Source organism: Nerophis ophidion, linkage group LG11, assembly GCF_033978795.1.
Source record: "Nerophis ophidion isolate RoL-2023_Sa linkage group LG11, RoL_Noph_v1.0, whole genome shotgun sequence".
Taxonomy (NCBI): Eukaryota; Metazoa; Chordata; class Actinopteri; order Syngnathiformes; family Syngnathidae; genus Nerophis; species Nerophis ophidion.
Window position 1 is genome coordinate 65,153,424 of NC_084621.1, and position 19,158 is coordinate 65,172,581.

The following is a 19,158-nucleotide window of genomic DNA, read 5'->3' on the forward strand; positions in this document are numbered from 1 at the left end:
TTATTAGTGATTCCCAAAGCCCCAAAAAAGTCTGCGGGCTATAGAGCTTTTTCATTTCGGGCTCCAGTACTCTGGAATGCCCTCCCGGGAACAGTTCGAGATGTTACCTCAGTAGAAGCATTTAAGTCTGACCTTAAAACTCATTTGTATACTCTAGCCTTTAAATAGACTCCTTTTTAGACCAGTTGATCCCGATCCGGTGGCCATGTACTGCTTGCCTGTGTATCGGCTGGGGACATCTCTGCGCTGCTGATCCGCCTCCGCTTGGGATGGTTTCCTGCTGGCTCCGCTGTGAACGGGACTCTCGCTGCTGTGTTGGATCCGCTTTGGACTGGACTCTCGCGACTGTGTTGGATCCATTATAGATTGAACTTTCACAGTATCATGTTAGACCCGCTCGACATCCATTGCTTTTCTCCTCTCCAAGGTTCTCATAGTCATCATTGTCACCGACGTCCCACTGGGTGTGAGTTTTTCCTTGCCCTCATGTGGGCCTACCGAGGATGTCGTAGTGGTTTGTGCAGCCCTTTGAGACACTAGTGATTTAGGGCTATATAAGTAAACATTGATTGATTGATTGATTAACACACATACTTTGTACTTACGCAATGAACAGAGAACAGTGCTGAACTCCTCAATATTTGCACCTGGCTCGCTGACAACAAGCTATCCATACACTTAGGTAAAACGGAATCCATCCTATTTGGGTCCCATATCAAACTTAAGAAGGTCAGTGACTTCACTATAAAAGTGGGTGACATTGTTATCACCAGGAAAGATGAGATCACCTACCTAGGTTCCATTCTAGAGGCTAATCTTTCCTGTGATAAAATGGCAACCAAGGTGATCAAAAAGGTCAACCAAAGAACGAGATTCCTCTACAGAATCTCCTCTCTGGTCAAAAAAAGCACTTTGAAGATTCTAGCGGGAACTCTCATTCAACCCTTCTTCGATTACGCTTGCACCTCCTGGTACCCCAGCACCTCCAAAATCCTCAAATCTAGACTCCAAACATCCCAGAATAAGCTAATCCGGTTACTTTTAGACCTCCACCCCAGATCACACCTCACTCCAACCCACTTCTCCAAAGTGGGCTGGCTCAGGGTGGAGGACAGAGTAAAACAACTTGCACTGAGCCTAGTCTATAAAATCCGCTACACCTCCTTGATACCGAAGTACATGTCAAATTACTTCCTTAACGTAAATGACCGCCATAACCACAACACCAGGGGGAGCTCCACAAACCACGTTAAACCCAGATTCCGATCTAACAAAGGTCTTAACTCATTCTCTTTCTATGCCACATCAATGTGGAATGCACTCCCAACAGGTATAAAAGTAAGTGCATCTCTACATTCCTTCAAAACCGCTCTAAAACAACACCTCCAGGCAACTTCAACACTTTACTAATACCCTCCTCCATTCACATCCCATCTCCCCGGATTATCCATCCATCATCTTCCGCTTATCCGAGGTCGGGTCGCGGGGGCAACAGCCTAAGCAGGGAAACCCAGACTTCCCTCTCCCCAGCCACTTCGTCTAGCTCTTCCCGGGCGATCCCGAGGCGTTCCCAGGCCAGCCGGGAGACATAGTCTTCCCAACGTGTCCTGGGTCTTCCCCGTGGCCTCCTACCGGTTGGACGTGCCCTAAACACCTCCCTAGGGAGGCTTTCGGGTGGCATCCTGACCAGATGCCCGAACCACCTCATCTGGCTCCTCTCGATGTGGAGGAGCAGCGGCTTTACTTTGAGTTCCTCCCGGATGGCAGAGCTTCTCACCCTATCTCTAAGGGAGAGCCCCGCCACACGGCGGAGGAAACTCATTTCGGCCGCTTGTACCCGTGATCTTATCCTTTCGGTCATGACCCAAAGCTCATGACCATAGGTGAGGATGGGAACGTAGATTGACCGGTAAATTGAGAGCTTTGCCTTCCGGCTCAGCTCCTTCTTCACCACAATGGATCGATACAACGTCCGCATTACTGAAGACGCCGCACCGATCCGCCTGTCGATCTCACGATCCACTCTTCCCCCACTCGTGAACAAGACTCCTAGGTACTTGAACTCCTCCACTTGGGGCAGTTCCCCGGATTATAAACAACTCAAATGTACTTCTAATGTATATACTTGTTCTTATGCTATGTGAACTCACTATGTTCTCTGCTGGCTGTACATATCCTACTAAATAAGACCTACACTGTTTCAATGTCCACATTTCTCTGTTGATGCAATTGTTGATGACTGAAGTTCTGATATCAACCAAAGCTCCTCATCCCACCCCCCGGAATGTAAATAATGTAAATAATTCAATGTACATACTATGATGATTAACTTGTGTGATGACTGTATTATGTTGATAGTATATATTTGTACCATGAATTGATTAACGTGGACCCCGACTTAAACAAGTTGAAAAACTTATTCGGGTGTTACCATTTAGTGGTCAATTGTACGGAATATGTACTGTACTGTGCAATCTACTAATAAAAGTATCAATCAATCAATCAATCAAAACGACTATTAGCCGTGTTTGGTGCAGCGCTAATATTTCCTGAAAGTCCGTGACGTCATACGTACGCATCATCATTCAGCGACGTTTTCAACAAGAAACTCGCGGGAAATTTAAAATTGCAATTCAGTAAATTGGCTTCACGGTGGCAGAGGGGTTAGTGCGTCTGCCTCACAATACGAAGTTCCTGCAGTCCTGGGTTCAAATCCAGGCTCGGGATCTTTCTGTGTGGAGTTTGCATGTTCTCCCCGTGAATGCGTGGGTTCCCTCCGGGTTCTCCGGCTTCCTCCCACTTCCAAAGACATGCACCTGAGGATAGGTTGATTGGCAACACTAAATTGGCCCTAGTGTGTGAATGTGAGTGTGAATGTTGTCTGTCTATCTGTGTTGGCCCTGTGATGAGTTGGCGACTTGTCCAGGGTGTACCCTGCCTTCCGCCCGATTGTAGCTGAGATAGGCGCCAGCGCCCCCCGCAACCCCGAAAGGGAATAAGCGGTAGAAAATGGATGGATGGATGGATTCAGTAAACTAAAATGGCCGCATTGGCATGTGTTGCAATGTTAATATTTCATCATTGATACATAAACTATCAGACTGCGTGGTGGGTTTCAGTAGGCCTTTAAATATTTAATTGAAATCAAAATGAATTGAATAAACATATAATTGCTTGTCAACTGGAACAACACGACATGGTCATGTTGTCTTGCAGGGCAAGCACCCCCCCCCCTGCCTGGCCAGGACGCCATGTTGGTACGGTCCACTCCACCCCCTATCCTCCGCCTCAAGATGGTATCTTCTGTGGGGAGAAGGTCAAATGACTCCGCATGTGTTCGTGTGTTTGTTGTGTTCATTCCCACTATGGTGCTCGCCTGATGAAGATAACACTTTGAACGTAAATGATGCTTCTTCCATCGTGGCTTGACGTCGCACAGGAAGTAAGTACAGATGTCCACTCGGACTTCGTGTGTTGTTTGCCACGGCGGTCCCAGAGCTGCTTAATCCTCTGTCTTTCTCAACATTTCATCTTCAAAAGTGTCGCGCAGTAAAAAAAAAAAAAAAAAAAAAAAGCCTAAATGGTTTAGGATGCGATGACGTCATTACAAGTGATTTGATGCGTGTTGTGATGGTTTACATTCAAATAGGAAACTTTATTTGTTTCATTTATTGCCAGGTGTGACAATCATTGGTAGAACACAAAAAAAAAATATTATTGATGTTGAGTTGTTTTTAAGTGTGGTGTTTAGTTTATAGTTCTATGTCTTCTTTTTCAAACCTTTTGAGTAATATTCAAATAAGTCTCTGGACAAATTAATAGTACGACTAATGCCTCACAATACGAAGGTCCTGCAGTCCTGGGTTCAAACTGTTTTTTTCCTTTTTACGGAAGTTTTTTTGTAGAGAATAAATGATGAAAAAAACTCTTAATTGAATGGTTTAAAAGAGGAGAAACCACGAAAAAAATGAAAATGACATTTTGAAACATAGTTTATCTTCAATTTCGACTCTTTAAAATTCCAAATTCAACCGAAAAAAATGAAGAGAAAAACTGGCTAATTCGAATCTTTAAAAAAAAAAAAATGCATTTATGGAACATCATTAGTAATTTTTCCTGATTAAGATTAATTTTAGAATTTTGGTGACATGTTTTAAATAGGTTAAAATCCACTTTGAAATAAGATTTAAATTTGATTCTACACGGTGGAAGAGGGGTTAGTGCGTCTGCCTCACAATACGAAGGTCCTGCAGTCCTGGGTTCAAATCCAGGCTCGGGATCTTTCTGTGTGGAGTTTGCATGTTCTCCCCGTGACTGCGTGGGTTCCCTCCGGGTACTCCGGCTTCCTCCCACTTCCAAAGACATGCACCTGGGGATGGGTTGATTGGCAAAACGAAAAAAAATTGCCCCTAGTGTGTGAATGTGAGTGTGAATGTTGTCTGTCTATCTGTGTTGGCCCTGCGATGAGGTGGCGACTTGTCCAGGGTGTACCCCGCCTTCCACCCGACTGTAGCTGAGATAGGCACCAGCGACCCCCAAAAGGGAATAAGCGGTAGAAAATGGATGGACTAATGCCATCCATCCATCCATCCAGTTCCTACCGCTTATTCCCTTTCGGGGTCGCGGGGGGCGCTGGCGCCTATCTCAGCTACAATCGGGCAGAAGGCGGGGTACACCCTAGGCAGGGGTCACCAACCTTTTTGAAACCAAGAGTGAATTTTTGAATTGAATTATATTTATATAGCGCTTTTCTCTAGTGACTCAAAGCGCTTTACATAGTGAAACCCAATATCTAAGTTACATTTAAACCAGTGTGGGTGGCACTGGGAGCAGGTGGGGAAAGTATCTTGCCCAAGGACACAACGGCAGTGACCAGGATGACGGAAGCGGGAATCGAACCTGCAACCCTCAAGTTGCTGGCACGGGCGCTCTACCAACCGAGCTATACCGCCCAATCAGTACCCAAGAGCTACTTCTTGGGTACTGATTAATGTGAAGGGCTACCAGTTTGATACACACTTAAATAAATTGCCAAAAATAGCCAATTTGCTCAATTTACCTATCCATCCATCCATTTCCTACCGCTTATTCCCTTTCGGGGTTGCGAGGGTCGCTGGCGCCTATTGCAGCTACAATTGGGCAGAAGGCGGGGTACACCCTAGGCCAGGGGTCACCAACCTTTTTGAAACCAAGAGCTACTTCTTGGGTACTGATTAATGCGAAGGGCTACCAGTTTGATACACACTTAAATAAATTGCCAGAAATAACCAATTTGCTCAATTTACCCATCCATCCATCCATTTTCAACCGCTTATTCCCTTTTGGGGTTGCGGGGGGCGCTGGCGCCTATCGCAGCTACAATCGGGCAGAAGGCGGTGTACACCCTGGACAAGTCGCCACCTCATTGCAGGGCCAACACATATAGACGGACAACATTCACACACTAGGGCCAATTTAGTGTTGCCAATTTACCTATCCCCAGGTGCAGGGGTCCATCCATCCATCCATCCATCTTCTACCACTTATTCCCTTCCGGGGTCGCGAGGGGTGCTGGCGCCTATCTCAGCTACAATCGGGCGGAATGCGGTGTACACCCTGGACAAGTCGCCACCTCATTGCAGGGCCAACACAGATAGACAGACAACATTCACACTCACATTCACACACTAGGGCCAATTTAGTGTTGCCAGTCAACCTATCCCCAGGTGCAGGGGTGTCAAACTCAAATACAGAGTGGACCCAAATTCTAAACTGAACAAAGCCGCGGGCCAAAGTTGAACAACTCAACCTTTTAATAGGGACCCAAACAAGTTTTGCATTGAATATTGAACAAGCAAGGCTTATATAACTTTATAGTGACATGCAAAATCGAGTTTTGTTGGTAGCGGGGGTTTATATTGTAGCGTCTTGGAAGAGTTAGTGCTGCAAGGGGTTGTGGGTATTTGTTCTGTTGTGTTACGGTGCATATGTTCTCCCGAAATGTTTGTCATTCTAGTTTGGTGTGAGTTCAATGTGGCGCATATTTGTAACAGTGTTAAAGTTGTTTATACGGCCACCCTCAGTGTGACCTGTATGGCTGTTGACCAAGTATGCCTTTCATTCACATGTGTGTGTGTGTAGAAGGCGCATATATTATGTGACTGGGCCGGCACGCTGTTTGTATGGAGGAAAAGTGGACGTGACGACAGGTTGTAGAGGATGCTAAAAGCAGTACCTTTAAGGCACGCCCCCAATATTGTTGTCCGGGTGGAAATTCGGGAGAATGGTTTCCCCGGGAGATTTTCGGGGACACACACTGAAATTCGGGATTCACCTGGAAAAATCAGGAGGGTTCGCATGTATGACAATTAGCTTTGAAAGCGGTGATCCAGCGGCACCGCCACTGTATAATACCGGCGGGCCAGTTCTAATGTTAATTTATTATTGCCTCAAGGGCCAAATGAAATTACACGGCGGGCCAGAGTTTGACACCCATGCCCAGGTGCATGTCTTTGGAAGTGGGAGTAAGCCGGAGTACCCGGAGGGAACCCACGCATTCACGGGGAGAACATGCAAACTCCACACAGAAAGATCCCAAGCCTGGGATTAAACCCAGGACTGCAGGACCTTCGTTTTGTGAGGCAGACGCACTAACCCCTCTTCCACCGTGAAGCCCGCTCAATTTACCTTTTAATAAATACATGTTATTTACCTTTAATAAATAAATGTAAATATATAAAAAAATGGGTGTTTCTGTCTGTCATTCCGTCTTACATTTTTTTTCCTTTTTACGGAAGTTTTTTTGTAGAGAATAAATGATGAAAAAAACTCTTAATTGAATGGTTTAAAAGAGGAGAAACCACGAAAAAAATGAAAATGACATTTTGAAACATAGTTTATCTTCAATTTCGACTCTTTAAAATTCCAAATTCAACCGAAAAAAATGAAGAGAAAAACTGGCTAATTCGAATCTTTTAAAAAAAACAAAAAAAAAAAATGCATTTATGGAACATCATTAGTAATTTTTCCTGATTAAGATTCATTTTAGAATTTTGGTGACATGTTTTAAATAGGTTAAAATCCACTTTGAAATAAGATTTAAATTCGATTCTACACGGTGGCAGAGGGGTTAGTGCGTCTGCCTCACAATATGAAGGTCCTGCAGTCCTGGGTTCAAATCCAGGCTCAGGATCTTTCTGTGTGGAGTTTGCATGTTCTCCCCGTGACTGCGTGGGTTCCCTCCGGGTACTCCGGCTTCCTCCCACTTCCAAAGACATGCACCTGGGGATAGGTTGATTGGCAACACTAAATTGGCCCTAGTGTGTGAATGTGAGTGTGAATGTTGTCTGTCTATCTGTGTTGGCCCTGCAATAAGGTGGCAACTTGTCCAGGGTGTACCCGCCTTCCGCCCGATTGTAGCTGAGATAGGCGCCAGCGCCCCCCGCGATCCGGAAAGGGAATAAGCGGTAGAAAATGGATGGATGGATGGATCTACAGATTTTCTAGTTTTGCCAGAATATATTTTTTTAATTTTAATCATAAGTTTGAAGAAATATTTCACAAATATTCTTCGTTGAAAAAACAGAAGCTAAAATAAAGGATTAAATTAAAATGTATTTATTATTCTTTACAATAAAAAAAAATACTTGAACATTGATTTAAATTGTCAGGAAAGAAAAGGAAGGAATTTAAAAGGTAAAAAGGTACATGTGTTTAAAAATCCTAAAATCATTTTTAAGGTTGTAATTTTTGTCTAAAATTGTTTTTCTGAAAGTTGTAAGAAGCAAAGTAAAAAAAAATTAAATAATTTATTCAAACAAGTGAAGACCAAGTCAAGTCTTTAAAATATTTTCTTGGATTTTCAAATTTCAAATTCTAGGGACGGCGTGGCGCAGTGGGAGAGTGGCCGTGCGCAACCCGAGGTTCCCTGGTTCAAATCCCACCTAGTACCAACCTCGTCACGTCCGTTGTGTCCTGAGCAAGACACTTCACCCTTGCTCCTGATGGGTGCTGGTTGGCGCCTAGCATGGCAGCTCCCTCCATCAGTGTGTGAATGTGTGTGTGAATGGGTAAATGTGGAAGTAGTGTCAAAGCGCTTTGAGTACCTTGAAGGTAGAAAAGCGCTATACAAGTACAACCCATTTATCATTTATTTATTTATTTGAGTTTTGTCTCTCTTAGAATTAAAAATGTCGAGCAAAGCAAGACCAGCTTGCTAGCAAATAAATACAATTGGAAAAAAAAATAGAGGCAGCTCACTGGAAAATGCTGCTATTTGAGTTATTTTTAGAACAGGCCAGCGGGCGACTCATCTGGTCCTTACGGGCGACCTGGTGCCTGGGGGCACCGCGTTGGTGACCCCTGCCCTAGGCACAAGTCGCCACCTCATCGCAGGGCCAACACAGATAGACAGACAACATTCACACTCACATTCACACACTGGGGCCAATTTAGTGTTGCCAATCAACCTATCCCCAGGTGCATGTCTTTGGAAGTGGGAGGAAGCCGGAGTACCCGGAGGGAACCCACGCATTCACGGGAAGAACATGCAAACTCCACACAGAAATATCTCGAGCCCGGGATTGAACCCATGACTACTCAGGACCTTTGTATTGTGAGGCAGACGCACTGACCCCTCTGCCACCGTGAAGCCCACGATTACTGTATGAATTATCATTTATGTTGTTACTGGACAAGAGTACCCCAACTAACAAGCTTAATTGTTTAGTGATGGAGCTCTCAACTTAAAACACTTGTATCTAAAACCTACATCTCGCACTAAAAATAATTAAAATAAATTTCATTGGTGCCTGTCCCCCGATATGGCAATTATTTAAGATGTAACATTAAAAAGAAAAATAAACTTCTATTAAAAACGATACAATGTAATGCAAACAACTGCAGTAGCTTTATGAAGTGATGTAATATTCCATCCATCCATCATCTTCCGCTTATCCGAGGTCGGGTCGCAGGGGCAGCAGCCTAAGCAGGGAAGCCCTGGACTTCCCTCTCCCCAGCCACTTCGTCCAGCTCTTCCCGGCGGATCCCGAGGCGTTCCCAAGCCAGCCAGGAGACATACCGTATTTCCTTGAATTGCCGCGGGGCATATAGTATGCGCCTGCCTTGAATTACTGCCGGGTCAAACTCTCTTCCCAAAATAATTAGCACATGCTTAGTATTAGTGCCTGGTCAAACTTGTGACGTCACGAGTGACACTTCTCCTGTCATCATGTTCAAAATGGAGGAGGCTGATTTCAATACCGGCAATTTGAAATCGCATGAAGGAAAGAAGATTAAGAGCTATTCAGTGGGATTTAAGGTCCAAGCTTGCATCACACTCAAATTCTTACTGCATACCTTTGGTAAGTCCTGGAGTGAGAAGAGGTTTTGAAATAATTAGCGCATGCTTACTTTTACCGCATGCCTTTGGTAAGCGCAGGAGTGAGAAGAGGTTCTAAATTAATTAGCGCCCCGGTGGCAATTCAAAGAAATAGGGTAGTCTTCCCAACGTGTCCTGGGTCTTCCCCGTGGCCCCCTACCGGTTGGACGTGCCCTAAACACCTCCCTAGGGAGGCGTTCGTGTGGCATCCTGACCAGATGCCCGAACCACCTCATCTGGCTCCTCTCGATGTGGAGGAGCAGCGGCTTTACTTTGAGTTCCTCCCGGATGGCAGAGCTTCTCACCCTATCTGTAAGGGAGAGTCCCGCCTCCCGGAGGAGGAAACTCATTTCGGCCGCTTGTACCCATGATCTTGTTCCTTCGGTCATAACCCAAAGCTCATGACCATAGGTGAGGATGGTAACGTAGATCGACCGACAAATTGAGAGCTTTGCCTTCCGGCTCAGCTCCTTCTTCACCACAATGGATCGATACAACGTCCGCATTACTGAAGACGCCGCACCGATCCGCCTGTCGATCTCACGATCCACTCTTCCCCCACTCGTGAACAAGACTCCTAGGTACTTGAACTCCTCCACTTGGGGCAGGGTCTCCTCCCCAACCCGGAGATGGCACTCCACCCTTTTCCGGGCGAGAACCATGGACTCGGACTTGGAGGTGCTGTAATATTAATGTACAGTATTTAACTTGGAGACTAGACTTTGACAGTATCTCCTTGCACCTGATTTTCCGTCAAACACGCCATCAGCAGCTTCTCCATGTTGTTACATGTAGCAAAGACTCCTTCTAATTCAGTATAGGGCAGAGTAGCAGGGATACGCTCAAACTGCTTCGCTAACTTAGCCAACTAAACGCTGGAACGTGTTTTTAAGGATTTCTTCTTTTAATTCAACAAAGCCGGTATAGCTCGGTTGGTGGAGAAGCCGTGCCAGCAACTTGAGGGTTCCAAGTTCGATCCCCGCTTCCGTCATCTTAGTCACTACTGTTGTGTCCTTGAGCAAGACACTTTACCCACCTGCTCCCAGTGCCGCCCACATTGGTTTCAATGTAACTTAGATATTGGGTTTCACTATGTAAAAGCACTAGAGAAAAGCGCTATATAATATAATTCAATTAAAAAATATATTTTCTACTTCTTCTCAGAACTGTCCTTCATACTCACTTTCTTGCTTTTCATGGTTGGAAAACAAAGGCATGTCGATCTCAAGGTAAAGGTCAATGCAGGGGTGTAAAACTCATTTTAGATCAGGGGGCCACATGGAGAAAAATTTTCTGGTAAAATCACAGCACAATAACTTAAAAATAAAGATAACTTCAGATTGTTTTGTTTGTTAAAAATAGAACAAGCACATTCTTAAAATGTACAAGTAATAATGTTGTTTTTTACACTTACATGTTGCGGTTCAATCAATCAATCAATGTTGATTTATATAGCCCTAAATCACAAGTGCTTCAAAGGGCTACACAAACCACAACGACATCCTCTGTAGGGGGGACGTCGACAATGATGACTATGAGAAACCTTGGAGAGGACCGCATATGTGGGTAACCCCCCCCTAGGGGACCGAAAGCAATGGATGTCGAGGGGATCTAACATGATATTGCAAAAGTCTAATCCATAGTGGATCTAACGTAACCGTGAGAATCAAGTCCAAAGTGGATCCAATATAGTAGCGAGAGTCCCGTTGATAGTATTCTACCTTTTATTCGTCGTTATTTATACTTTCTGAATAAATTATGTGATGATGTTCATCAGTCAACTCATTGGTGTTAATTTTCAATCTATCAAGATAAAATAATATTATAAAAATCTAATTACAGGATGTTATTTATGTGGTTTTGCTTATTTTTCTCGACTGGTGCACTAAGATCATGTACTTTATTAAAAGAAAAATTTCGTCCCTGGTTCAAATCCCACCTAATACCAACTTCGTCACGTCCGTTGTGTCCTGAGCAAGACACTTCACCCTTGCTCCTGATGGGTGCTGGTTGGCGCCTTGCATGGCAGCTCCCTCCATCAGTGTGTGTGTGAATGGGTAAATGTGGAAGTAGTGTCAAAGCGCTTTGAGTACCTTGAAGTAGAAAAGCGCTATACAAGTACAACCCATTTATTTATTTATTTATCTGCAAAGATACAAAAAAATGTTATGGGGACATCTAGTGGACACATTTAGAACAGCAGTTTCTTTCATTCAAACATTTTGGCTCATTTTTCTACGTTGGCAAACTCATCCCTGTTTGACACCACTGGGCTAATGCTAGCATTTGGGGTGTAAAGACCAATCGGTACAAATCAAAAACATATTTTAACTTCCGAGATATGAATACATCATTTGGAGAGTCTATGTATCGATTTATATCTAATATGGATCGGTTGATGTCTGGTTGGAAAGTCATGAATGGGTTGATTGCAGCACTGCTACCTGCGAGACTTGTGTGATGTCGTAATATGAGAGTAACGTTCTTGTTTGCGACTGACAGCAACAGAGCAACATGGCAGACGGCACCGAAAGAGTTTACAAGCAATGCTCCCTGGAATATTAATTCTAAAGCGTGGTAAACGTTCTGATTTAAAAAAAAGAAAGGTCAGTTGGATAAAAGTATGGCCCTTCCTAACATTTGGAAATCAGCGATAAAGTAGCGGCGGCACAACTAATCTGAGCTCCCAGCTACTGTAACGGAATGAAAACACTCAAGCGGGTGATGTGTGAGCTACCAACTGGCAAGACTTCCAGCCCCAATGTAGGCACAACTCTGCAAGGTACAGTTGTGATCAAAATTATTCAACTCCCACACAATTTTGGTGTTTTAGCAAGTTGGACATTTATTCCGTATTTTGTTTATAGTCATATCAAATAAAGATGTGTCAAATAGACAAATGCAATTTAAATTGTAACACTGTATTTTACAAAATACCAGAAAAGGACATTTTTCTTAATATCTCATTGACAAAATGATTTAACCCCCTAGTTACATGCATCTTTAGTACTTAGTAGAACACCCTTTGGCAGTAATGACATCCTTCAAACGTGATACATAACCGGACACAAGCTTCTTGCAACCATCTACAGGTATTTTAGCCCATTCCTCTTGGGCAAAGGCCTCCAGTTCATTCATATTCTTGGGCTTGCGTGCTGCAACTGCCTTTTTCAAGTCCCACCACAGGTTTTCTATAGGATTTAGGTCTGGCGACTGTGAAGGCCACTCCAGAGTCTTCCAGCCCTTCTTCTGCAACCACTCTGATGTTGATTTGGAGGTATGATCGTTGTCCTGTTGGCAGGTCCAACGTCTCCCAAGCCTCAGCTTCGTCACTGACTTCATGACATTTGCAGCTAATATATCCTGGTAGGAAATAGAATTCATAATGCCTTGAACGCGCTGGAGATTCCCAGTACCTGAGGCAGAGAAACAGCCCCAGAGCATGATTGACCCCCCACCATGCTTAACAGTAGGAAAGGTGTTCTTCTCTTTGTAAACTTCATTTTTTCTCCTCCAGACATAACGTTGATTCATAGGCCCAAAGAGTTCCACTTTTGTCTCATCACTCCATAGAACAGTTTCCCAAAACCTTTGGGGTTTGTCCAGATGATTTTTGGCATACTGGAGTCTATTTTCTTGTGCCTGGTAGTCAGAAGTGGGGTGCGCCTGGAAGTTCTGGCATGGAGGCCTTCATCTCGTAGTGCACGCCTTATTGTCTGGGACGAAACCTGCGTCCCTCTGCAATGTCCTGTTGTAGTTCCTCAGCTGTTACCCGGGGTTTTTTCACCACTGTACGCTTCAAATACCGGACAGCAGTTGCACTCAGCATCCTCTTTCTACCACGCCCAGGTAGTGTTTCCACTGTCCCTTTGGCTTTAAACTTGCGAATTATACTCCCAACTGTGTCTTTGTCTTTGCTATTTACTTATATCCATATCCATTCTTATGAAGAAAAATTACCTCCCCTCCTGACTTCTTTGACCACTCCCTGGACTTCAGCATGTAACAAATACACCATCGACCATCTACAAGAAGCTGAGCGTCACAGTCTTTTTCAATCAGTTTAATTGTTGCTCGTTATGGTTCTAATCACATCTACAGCTGTTTTCAAAACCTAATTGAAAAGACCTTATTCAAATTCTGTTCTTAAGAGTTATGATCTTCAAGTGGTTGAATAATTTTGTCAATGAGATATTAAGAGAAATGACACTGTTTGGTATGTTACAAAATATAATGTTGTAATTCAAGTTGCATTTGTCTATTTAATGCATCTTTATTTGATATGACTATAAACAAAATACGGACTAAATGTCCAACTTGCTAAAACACCAAAATTGCGTAGGGGTTGAATAATTTTGATCACAACTGTAATCACAGACATTACAACACTGTTTGTTGTGCTTAGCATGAAGACCTAGCTGCACAGTAAGCGGAACGGCACTTTGAAATGTATTTGCGCTTTTAAAAACGCTTCTGTTTAGGCCATGTCCACACGAATGCAGAGCATAGTTGCCAACTTTGAAACCTCCAAATTCGGGAGAAGGGGGGCGGGGACGGGGGTTTGATTGATTGATTGAAACTTTTATTAGTAGATTGCACAGTACAGTACATATTCCGTACAATTGACCACTAAACGGTAACACCTGAATACGTTTTTCAACTTGTTTAAGTCGAGGTCCACGTTAATCAATTCATGGGTGTATATATTTTCAAGTATTTCTTATATATACATTTTGCAGGCAGCATTCCCCTTGGAACTGTCCTGGGTGAACTGAAATTATGTCTTCCAATCATTTTGGAACTTCTTCTTACTCGTGGTTACCATGTCTCTTCTTTGTTCTTTTGCTTCGTCTCTGGACATTATTACTTGCCGTAATTTTGAAGCAATGCATGATGGGAATCCGTGTCAGTGTAATAACGTGCTGGCTGGTATAAACACACGCTGAGAAATAGCTCCATGCCTGCCTACTTTATGGGTTATAGATAAACCTATGGATAACGGAGACATATATGTGCCGTTGTGCATTGAGCTCCAAAAGCCGTAGATGTTGTGACTGGGCCAAAACGGGTGGAAATCGGGAGAATGGTTACCCCGGGAGATTTTCGGGAGGGGCACTGAAATTCGGGAGTCTCCCGGGAAAATCTGGAGGGTTGGAAAGTATCATACGGAGCGTTTCAAAAACGCATATTTGGGGTTGTGAAACCATCTCCATCCACACGAGTGTGGTTTCAAAACTGTCTATGTCTACACACAAACTCATACACCTCATGCACGTTTTGTCCAATCAGAAGCCTGGAAAAAGCAGCAACAGCTGTCAAAACTGTCTATGTCTACACACAAACTTATTCGCCTGCTCTCATGCACATTTTGTCCAATCAGAAGCCTGGAAAAAGCAGCAACAGCTGACTTGGTGGCATTACATCTGTTATTATAATATTTACTTTGATATACTAGACCAGGGGTCGGGAACCTTTTTGGCTGAGAGAGCCATGAAAACCAAATTTTTTAAAGTGTATTACCTTGAGAGCCATATCATATGTTTTAACACTGAATACAACTAAATTTTTTTGGGGGCTTCACGGTGGAAGAGGGGTTAGTGCGTCTGCCTCACAATACGAAGGTCCTGCAGTCCTGGGTTCAAATCCAGGCTCTGGATCTTTCTGTGTGGAGTTTGCATGTTCTCCCCGTGAATGCGTGGGTTCCTTCCGGGTACTCCGGCTTCCTCCCACTTCCAAAGACATGCACCTGGGGATAGGTTGATTGGCAACACTAAATTGGCCCTAGTGTGTGAATGTGAGTGTGAATGTTGTCTGTCTATCTGTGTTGGCCCTGCGATGAGGTGGCGACTTGTCCAGGGTGTACCCCACCTTCCGCCCGATTGTAGCTGAGATAGGCGCCAGCGCCCCCCGCGACCCCGAAAGGGAATAAGCGGTAGAAAATGGATGGATGGATGGATGGGCATGCATTTTTTAAGTAAGACCTACATTTTTAGAGTACAAGTCTTATATTTTATATAATTTTTATTCTGAAGCCAACCAATAATGAATAAAATACTTCTTTGGCAACACTAAATTGGCCCTAGTGTGTGAATGTGAGTGTTAATGTCGTCTGTCTATCTGTGTTGGCCCTGTGATGAGGTGCCGACTTGTCCAGGGTGTACACCGCCTTCTGCCCAAATGCAGCTGAGATAGGCTCCAGCAATCCCCGCGACCCCAAGAGGGACAAGCGGTAGAGAATAGATGGATGGACTTCTTACCATTGATGTGACTTATTGAACAGGTGCGGTTGAAACGGATGGATGGATTAAAATGCATAAGAATGTTTTATATGTTAAACGTTATTTTTAACACCGATTACTGGCGGAATTATTCATTACTAATCATGTTAAGCAATGTCAGCTCAGCTGTATTTGAGAGCCGGATGCAGTCATCAAAAGAGCCACATCTGGCTCTATAGCCATAGGTTCCCTACCCCTGTACTAGACGTATAATGACATGTACTTTATTTTGAAAACCAGCCTGCACCTACACAGAGCGCTGGGAACATTATGAATCTTGTTTTTGTGTGTTTAAAGCTTGCATGCATGCATGTGCTGCTGAAACCCAAAATGACATTATGTTTAATCAGCAACATGGTGATATATTACATTTTGAGTGTTCTTTCTAAAATGTAAACGCATTAACGAGCCAAGGAAACCCTTATGCATGTTTAAGTGCCTATAAACGCACGGACGTGCGTGTGCCGCTGCAAAACTCCCGTGAAATTATAACGCATTTAATGGTCGATATAGAGATACATGTGCAATGAAATGTACATTGTCTTTCACATTAACAAGAAGGAAGGAAGTCATGTTTTTTTTTTGTCAATCGGGTGCATGCACGGTCGCGCTAGACTCCTACACAATTGGAAGCAACACAAGTAGGTTAACTTCATGATCTGTTGTTAAACAAAGAAAAAAAAAAAACCATGAGATATTGTTGCACCTTTCTTCTGACACACAGCAAAAAGCGCTCTTGTCAAAGCTACCCCATCAGTTGGATGTCTGACAGCAATCGTGTCCAAAACAGCTGACTGTCATTGAAGCTGGCGGGATTGTTGCAAAGCCTATTTTTATGTCTTTTTTTGTCAATGTTGAGTGGAAATAGAAGCATATTTACGTTCAAACATACAGTAAATACTCTTATAATAAGAGGTGGGTAGTAACGCGCTACATTTACTCCGTTACATCTACTTGAGTAACTTTTGGGATAAATTGTACTTCTATGAGTAGTTTTAATGCAACATATTTTTACTTTTACTTGAGTATATTTATAGAAACGAAACGCTACTTTTACTCCGCTCCATTTATCTACATTCAGCTCGCTACTCGCTACTGATTTTTATCGATCTGTTAATGCACGCTTTGTTTTTTTTGTTTTGTCAGACAGACCTTCAAAGTATGATCTATCACATGCCTGCGTTTCATCAATCAAATGTAGTCACTGGTGACGTTTGACTCCGTTTCACCAATCAAATGCAGTCACTGGTGACGTTTGACTCCGTTTCACCAATCAAATGCAGTCACTGGTGACGTTTGACTCTGTTTCACCAATCAAACAGAGCCAGGCGGTCACATGATTAACTGCACATTCAAAAAAAAAATTTTAATTAACCTTTATTTATAAATTTCAACATTTACAAATAGTTGAAAATAATAATCAAATTAAGTACAAAAATAGTATAAAAACCGTACAAAACAGCGCCAGGGGGTTGTAAATTCAAAGTAACTAAAATAGAATGCTAAGATAAAATATATATATATATATATATATATATATATATATATATATATATATATATATATATATATATATATATATATATATATATATATATATATATATATATATATATATATATATATATATATATATATATATATATATATATATATATATATATATAATAAACAAAGTGCAAAGCCATAGGCTCACTCAATCTCAGTAAATAAGTTAAATTTGGAACACTACATCATCGTTTTCACAGCTGTTTGGTTGTTAGAGGTAGAGTGTTTTAATGTAGAGTTCTAAATCTTTTTTTATCCATCCATCCATTTTCTACCGCTTATTCCCTTTTGGGGTCGCGGGGGGCGCTGGCGCCTATCTCAGCTACAATCGGGCGGAAGGCGGGGCACACCCTAGACAAGTCGCCACCTCATCGCAGGGCCAACACAAATAGACAACATTCACACTCACATTCACACACAATCTTTTTTAAAGGCACAAACAACAGGTTGGGTATTGAGAAACTTACATTTATGAATATAAAACTTAGCCAATGGTGTAATGAGGTTGCAAAGGTCAAATTAACTTTCAAATTGTTTTTCAATACTGTGTAAATCCAAATATATATTATTGTTTTAGTTGCTTAAAGAGATATTCCTGGCTCTGAATGTGTTCATTGCTAGTTTTGTTTTTGTGCATTACTTGTTGCCGTCATCATTAAACAAACAAGTTACTCATCAGTTACTCAGTACTTGAGTAGTTTTTTCACAACATTCTTTTTACTTTTACACAAGTAAATATTTGGGTGATTACTCCTTACTTTTACTTGAGTAATAAATCTCTAAAGTAACAGTACTCTTACTTGAGTACACGTTCTGGCTACTCTACCCACCTCTGGTTATAATGTGTTTGAAGACAGCAATGCAGTGTTGTTGAGCTTTGTAAATGACAGCGCAGAGCCATGATGTCATCAGAGGAGTACAAGTCACCGTTTGTGCCGTGTACATGCATACGCCGAACGGAGAGGTTTGGAACTCTACACTTTGGCCAGCATTTGTAAAAGTCTGCATTTTTAAGGACACAAATATGCGTTTGCGTGTTCACTAGAGACCTAAACGCAGAGATTAATATGCGTACATGGCCTTCGTTTACGTGGTGGCACAAAGATTTAACAATTAGTTGAAGCAATTCCTGGAGGAATTGCGTTTGAATGCTTCAATGCTTAAGTTGAACTGAAATCCTGGAATTTTTTTTTTTAGAATTGTTGAAGTAGAGCACACTATGCCCAAACAGGCTTTATATTTTGAAGTTAGAACAGTTTGAATCTGATGAGAATTGTGGAACTTTGAAGAATGTCCCATTGATTAAAATGGGAATTTCAGAAAATTTGGGAAATTCGGGAAAAGCAGGATTTTTTTTTAAAAACTCTAAAAAACTTGAATGAGTTGAAATGTTTGGTGTGGACATTTTTCAAATAGGTCGAGAAATGTTGAAGTAGTTACATGTTGAATTGACAAATGGTATTACGGCATTCCTTGAATTTCGGGAAAACCGGGAATTTTTCCAGTTCAAAAGACAACTTAGTTTGTTGTCTTAATTAAGAAGAATGTTTTGACGGTTGGAGTGTGTTGAAAATTGTGGGAGGAGTAGTCGCCAGAAAAAAGGGTGGGAATGGGGCTTTAGAAAACCAGGAATTCTGGAAAATCCTAGAATTTTTTTGAACTTGGAAAAAGAGGAGTTTGAATTTCCAGTAGGGTGGAAAGTGTTCAAGGTGTAATGGTATGAATAAGTTGACAAATGTGGAAATGGTCAAAGTTTGAAAAATGGCCAGTTTATTTGAAATGAGGAAAAATGTCCCGGAAAACCGGGAAATCTGGGAATTTTTTTTAATTTGTAAAGGGAAAGCCCGTGATTCCCAAATAGGCTGAACAGTTTTTAAAGTTGGAGTGGTTTGAATCGGAGGAAAAATGTGGAAGGTAGAGCGTATCAAAATCTGGAGAAGAAGAAGAATAAATAGATTCATTTTAGTGTATAAA

General features: G+C 42.4%; 1 protein-coding gene across 3 annotated transcripts in view; it reads left to right on the top strand.

Annotated features, from left to right (window-relative positions):
- Positions 1–3,310: 3,310 nt before the first annotated feature.
- oxr1a (oxidation resistance 1a) overlaps positions 3,311–19,158 on the top strand; it is a 427,940-nt gene continuing 412,092 nt past the window's right edge. For all 3 annotated transcript variants that reach the window (XM_061916496.1, XM_061916499.1, XM_061916500.1), the window contains exon 1: positions 3,311–3,442. The gene's annotated coding sequence lies outside the window, so the exon portion shown is untranslated. The remainder of the gene's footprint in view (positions 3,443–19,158) is intronic.